A 7,160-nucleotide genomic window follows, 5' to 3' on the forward strand; every position below is an offset into this window, starting at 1 on the left:
CTGGGTTTTATTTTTGTTTCTGATTTCCAACACCTGCAGTTCTTATGTTTTTTTTGTTTTTCATGTACTTTTCCATTTTCCTTCAATTGCTAATTGCAGTTAACCCTTAACAATTAACCTTTATTGTCTGGCTTAAAGATATTTTTAAGCAGAAAGTTGCATGTATTATCACCATACAAAATGGAACAGACTTCAAATAAATAAAGCAACTCAAATATGAGCAGCTCTGATCCAATTTGGGTCATTAGAAGCAGAATTACATTCAACTGCAATGTGCAACCTCATGACCCAGCATTTCTCCTATATTATCATTGCTACTGAGCTAAGAGATCAACTCTGGCTATCAGGAGTAGCATCAGGCTTATCTAACAATGAGGTCATGTTTGTAGATGCCGGTATTGGACTGGGGTGTACAAAGTTAAAAATCACATAACACTAGGTTATAGTCCAACAGGTTTATTTGGAAGCACTAGCTTTCAGAGCGATGCTCCTTCATCAGGTAGTTGTGGCGAATAAGATTGTAAGACACAGAATTTATAGCAAAAGTTTCCTGTGTGATGTAACTGAAATTATATATTGAAAAAGACCTGACTGTTAAGTCTGTCATCTTTTAGAATGACCATGTTGGTATCAGTTCTTTCATATGTAAATTGCAAAGCTTTTTTTAAAAAGTTACATTCTCAAGTGCACTTTAACAATTGGTGTCATATTGGCCCAGATAATGTATTGAAGGTGTTAACTCCCTGTGAGGCTGTCTGTGCCACAATGGTCAGATTGATTCTAATTAAAAAAAAATAGATTTTCAGAATCATACATGGATTCATGCAGTTTTTGAGCAAAGTAAAATATAATTCTGCAAGTACAAATTCACCCCACAAACTGACATGTGTATGTGTGCATTTGGGTGTCTGTGTTTGGTGGGGGGGATGTTATGAGTGTCTGTGAGAGGGTGTGTGTATGTGTGAGAGTGAGAGTGTAAAGTGGTTTAAGTCTGTGAGAGTGTGTGTGGGGGAGTGCATGAGAGAGGGTCTGACTGTGTGTATGTATGTCTGTCTGTCTGTATGTATGTATGTCTGTCTGTATGTGTGTATATAGTGCAATGGGATCACCTGTAGTGTGACATGAACCCAAAGTCCTGGTTGAGGCCATTACCATGGATACTGAACTTGGCTTTCAGCCTCTGCTCAGCCACTTTTCGTTGTTGCCTGTCCCGAAGTCCGTCTTGGAACACGTTCACCTGAAGGTCCAAGGTCAAATATCCTGGACCACTGAAGTGTTCTCTGACTGGGAACTCTGACTCCTGTTTGTTAATTGTTCTGCATGACCATTCATCCATTGTCGTAGCTTCTGGTTATTCTCGCCAATGTACCGTGCCTCAGGGCATCCTTGCCTGTAGCGTATGATATGGACAATGTTGGCTGAGTCACATACATGATGGGAGGTGTCCCCACACATAATGGTGGTATCCGTGTCGACAATCTGACACGTCTTGCAGCATCTACCATGACAAGGTTGTATGGTCATTCTAAAAGATGAGAGACTTAACAAACAATTGGGTCTTTTAAAATATATAATTTCAGTTACATCACACTGGAAACTTTTACTATAAATTCTGTGTCTTACAATCTTATTCTCCGCAATCACCTGATGTAGGAGCAGCTCCCCAACAATTAGTGCTTCCAAGTAATCCTGTTGGACTATAAAGCTGGTGTTGTGTGATTTTTTAACTAACAATGAGCTGCCAGCCTGATGAAGCTACAGGACAGGACACTTTTGCACGCCAAACAGTGGAAGCAGATGCAATAGACGGGGCTAAATGAACCCACAACGCATGAAACTTACAAGATAAGTTGGAAAGGGTGGACGCTAGGAAATTGTTTCCGTTAGGCGAGGAGACTAGGACCCGTGAACACAGCCTTAGAATTAGAGGGGGTAAATTCAGAACAGAAATGCGGAGACACTTCTCCAGCCAGAGAGTGGTGGGCCTGTGGAATTCATTGCCGCGGAGTGCAGTGGAGGCCGGGACGCTAAATGTCTTCAAGGCAGAGATTGATAAATTCTTGATGTCACAAGGAATTAAGGGCTACGGGGAGAATGCGGTAAGTGGAGTTGAAATGCCCATCAGCCATGATTGAATGGCGGAGTGGACTCGATGGGCCGAATGGCCTTACTTCCACTCCTATGTCTTATGGAGTCAGATCTGCTGTCCTACTGCATCTGATCATGGAAGGTGGAAAATCAAACAACTAACACGGGATGGGTGTTCCACAAATATGCCCAATGTCAACAATGTCATGCAATCAGATGTCACAATTTCAAACCTGTGCAGATTAAGATCTACCGTGTAAATGGGTTTGTAGTAGGCCAGTGAAGACTTTATTCAAACTTCTCAGAAATTGAAAGTACTTTGAAGTCATATTTTAAGCGCAGTATTAAAACTTGCATTCTATTTCGAATATATCCTGCACAAAGGTAAGGCTTGGCCAGCATGCACTACATTCGTACCACTGTACAGAAAGCTAGTTATTACAGGTTTTGCTCTGCTGATTTTGAAAGTTCAAAATCGTGCTTTCAAAATAAAGCATGGATGTAATTTCATTTGATACATTTTCCACAGAGTTGAACAAAACAATATTTGTAAGAAATCATGGAAAGGGAACAACAACCCAGTCAATGTGAACATGACAAACTGTACACTTTCCTCTAATGAGGCATAAATGTAAATTATTCTTTGGGAGCAGAAACAGCTCTGGCTGGATTTGAAGCTCACTGTTTTCAGAAAGTCACTGATCAAAAGTTTGGATGAACTTTAGGACGATGAGAGAGCATCCCAAATAGTCCTTCAATTCAAAGCTGTAATCAATGGTGCTATGCCCTAACTAAAGCAACTGCTCAAAAATAGAAATGGAAATTGCTGGAGAAACTCAGCGGGTCTAGCAGCATCTGTGGAGAGAAAGCAGACCTAACATTTCAGGTCCAGTGACCCTTCTTCAGAACTGCCAGCCCTGAAGAAGGGTCACGACCCATGATGTGAACTCTGCTTTCTCTCCATAGATGCTGCCAGATCTGTTGAGTTTTCCCAGAATTTCTGTTTTTGTTTTGGATTTTCTGTCATTAGTCCGGGCATGTTGTCATGGTCAGTCGAGGGCAGCATCCTTTCTTAGTCCAGGGGCTTAGTCACGGTCAGCTGGTTGTCTGGGGCAGCCAGGATTATGGGTCTTCTATCACTATAGCTGCTGTGTGGACCCCTGTCAGTCCTGCAGGTATAGTGCAGCCAATCCAAGGGTTAGCAGGCAGTCAGATGGGGAACTATATCAGTCAGGGCTCCAGTCGCTCACCAGTCATGCTGTCTTTCCAAGTCAGCAAGTAGAGTGGATCATAGTCAGACCTGTTACAGCATGATGATTGGCTTGACTAAGCTATAGGCCCAAGGCTCCAGTTAATGTTGGTAAATGAAGATATAAATATTGGGTGGGAATGTGTGAAAGCTCAGAACTGATGTGGATGGGATTAATAAGGCTTGCAAGGAAGAAAGGAACATGCAGGTTAGAGGAGCCTGTGGATTATCATGCTGAGATTGAGACCTTGCGGAGCATGATCTGTGTTGTCTTCGTTTGTCATCAAAACTGCAAATACACAACAAAAATGGAAAATAACTGTGACCACACCCAGAGTGAATGGAATAAGTGTATTTTGTTTCTGTCTAATACGCAAACTCTACTTGTGAGGCCCTTCAAAGGCGAATTATATTAATCAGGCACTTACATGGTGTATGATGTCTATATTCTTAATTCCCTGCATGTGAAATCAACATTGTGGAGTACAAATCTTGTCTGCAAGTAATCTGGACCAGATCACTGGTCATTACAAACTGATCATAGTCATCTCTATGAAACAGAAGTGATCACAGTAATCCCCACTTAAAATTGTCACGTGATTCACAATATGTCACCGGCTGTACTAGAGCGCACACCTGATTTCCTCTTACCTCGACCTGTTAAGTATTCGCCAACATGCTGTATATGAAATTGTGCCTTTCTTGTGTGATGGGGGAAAGGTTTCATTAACCATATTGCACCTACAATCCCCTACTGTATTCATGCAGCATGCCTTGAGTTGTGTACATTGGAACAAGGTCTGTTATGTACAAGCGTTCCATGACCCACCCTACAAGAATCTTTCATATTCCACTGTACGATGGATTATTCTTAACCATCGTTTATGAGAGTTGTGAATGCAGACTGCCCACATTACTAAGAGCCTGTTCTGTTTTTGATATTCATCCCATAGGTTCACTGGAAATGTCACCAGCCCATCCAGCCAGAGTAGGGGTTATCGTTACTGGAGCTGTGGTGCTAGAAATGGACAGAGAAATTGAAGAGGTTGCCCATGGCTAGCAGCAACCTCCAACAGCTGCTGAATAGTTTCCACATGAAGATGTCACAGTTGCAAATCCCACAAGATGCAGTGGAAGTACAGGAGGCCCAGAGTCGTTCATTCTCTATGCCATTTGCTACTGATGAGTGATGTGTATTGCTGCCACGTACTGAGGATCCCTGGGGCACTGTCACAGAAATGTCTCCCCTTCTGGAGGCAGACAACCTCCAGGGGTGGTGCCCATTGTATCCTGGTGGTCATCAAGGTGACAGCTGCACTAGACTGGCACCATCGCTGCTCCAAAGATCCATTGAGGCCCTTTCAATCCTCGACTTACGGATGTGCCAAGACTGTTCTTGATGCAACTAAGGGCAGATCACACCGCTTCCTGATGTCTCCCCATCACAAGATCAGTGCTGCAGCCTGGAGCAGTAAGATTTACCAATGCAGTTGGCTTTGCCCAGATGCGGATGCTACAACCTGTACACACGTTGCACAACTGGGCTTTAAATATGGTGCTATCGGTGGCAGCTGAAAAGATTCTAGCACTGACAAGGAAGTCCACTGCTGATGAGTGCATGATGATAGTGCGAGAGTATATTGCATACAATTCTGGTCACCACACTACCGAAGGATGTGGATACCTTGGAGTCAGTACAGAAAAGGTTTACTAGGATGTTGCCTGATATGGAGGTTTTTTATCCATGAAGAAAAGGTTGGATAGACTGGAATTGGTACACAGGAGATTGAGAGATGATCTGATAGAATTTAAAAGTTTGTGAATGCCATGGTCAGAGTGGAAAGTATGAGGCTTCTTCCCAGGGTGGAGGGGTCAATTGCTAGGGGACACAGGTTCAAGGTGTGGGCGGAGATGTAGTTTAAAAGAGATGTGCGAGGCAAGTTTTTCACACAAAGGGTAGTGAGTGCCTGGAACACACTGCCAGAGGAGGTGGTGGATGCCGACACAATAGCAGCATTCAAGAAACACCCAGACAAATACATGAATGAGAAGGGAATAGAAGGATATGGCTGCTGTAAGTGAAGACAGTTTTAATATGGAAGGGCAAAATATGTCAGCACAGGCTTTGAGGGCCGAATGGCCTGTTCCATACTATATTGATCTTTGTTCTTTGTAGTAATGCTGTAGAAGTGTCGTCTGGTGCATACATATTGAGGTGAGCAATGTAAAATTTCATGAGATAAATGATACCAATTTTGAAAGATGCACCATAGAGAGCATTCTATCTGGATGCATCAAGGCTTGGCATGACAACTGCTCTGCCCAGGACCATAACAAACTACAGAGTTGTGAACGCAGCCATCATGCAAGCTAACCTTCCATCCATTGACTCCATTTATATTTCCCTCTTCCTCAGGAAAAACAGCCAAAATCATCAAAGATCCCCCTCCCACCCCAGTTATAATCTCTTCCAACCTCCACCATCATCCAAAGGTACAAAAGCTTTCACATTTAATGTTGACCTCAATCTTTGTGCACATAACATTTTCTCTCAGTCGTAAAATTTTATTCCTCACAGTTCTATTACCCTTATGCACTTTGTATGGTATGATCTGCCTATACGGCACGCAAACAAAACTTTTCACTGTACTTAGGTACGTGTGACAATAATAAATCAAATCAAATCAAAATCACTCGAGTTTATGGAGAAAAACTTGCAATGAAACTTTATGAAATTCACACTTAACCGAGTTTTGGTAAATTCAGTCTTTGCTCTTTGTAGTCAGGAAGCAGGATGCCCAGGTGATGTGTACGTTTGTGATCATAGAGTCATTTAAATAGTGTTGTAAATAAGCTTCAAGGCACCTGTCTCAAAAAGAACCTAATCTTTGTGGCATGTTACAAGTACTAACATAAAGGGAACACTCAGACACTGTCACTCATTCTGACAGTGATATTTTATACAATATCACATCATCTTCCTTTTACACTCATGTACGTGCACTTTCCATTAAAACATTTGTTTAAGTTGCCTCAACTACGCCACCCGTGATATTTCCATGTCTGACCACTCTCTGGGTGAAGACATTTCTGTTGAGTTCTTCACTGAATTTATTCCTGACTGTACTGAACTTGTTGACTCCTGGTTTTGGACTCCTTCATCAGTGATGTTTAATGAATTAATTATATAAGAATCCATAATGATGTCAGACTTTTTGAAGTTAAATCAATTTTAATCCATATATGTTGTTGAGTTGGCTCTGTATTAGTTTACAGAGTTTTAATTATTAAATGACAATTCTAATGTAATATGTGGAAAGGCTTAACAAAATATTATTTTATAGTAGTCAAACAGGGAAATAGAATTATTTAGATTAGATTAGATTAGATTACTTAGTGTGGAAACAGGCCCTTCGGCTCAACAAGTCCACACCGCCCCGCCGAAGCGCAACCCACCCCTTACCTAACACTACGGGCAATTTAGCATGGTCAATTCACCTAACCTGCACATCTTTGGACTGTGGGAGGAAACCGGAGCACCCGGAGGAAACCCACGCAGACACTGGGAGAACGTGCAAACCCCACACAGTCAGTTGCCTGAGGTGGGAATTGAACCCGGGGCTCTGGCGCTGTGAGGCAGCAGTGCTAGCCACCGTGCCGCCCATGACGGTGCCACCGTGCTGCCCACAGTGGTTAAATGTAATTGATTGTATCAGCAATTCAAGATTCCAAAATATTTCTCAATTTCAGTCCAAATGCTAATGACAGCTTTGATCGTTTTTGAGCAAAAAGGATGTTGATTAGTTTCTGTGCTAGATTGGCC

This window comes from Chiloscyllium plagiosum, unplaced genomic scaffold, assembly GCF_037043375.1.
Source record: "Chiloscyllium plagiosum isolate Xiang-an unplaced genomic scaffold, Cpla_swu_hap1 HiC_scaffold_12, whole genome shotgun sequence".
Classification (NCBI taxonomy): domain Eukaryota; kingdom Metazoa; phylum Chordata; class Chondrichthyes; order Orectolobiformes; family Hemiscylliidae; genus Chiloscyllium; species Chiloscyllium plagiosum.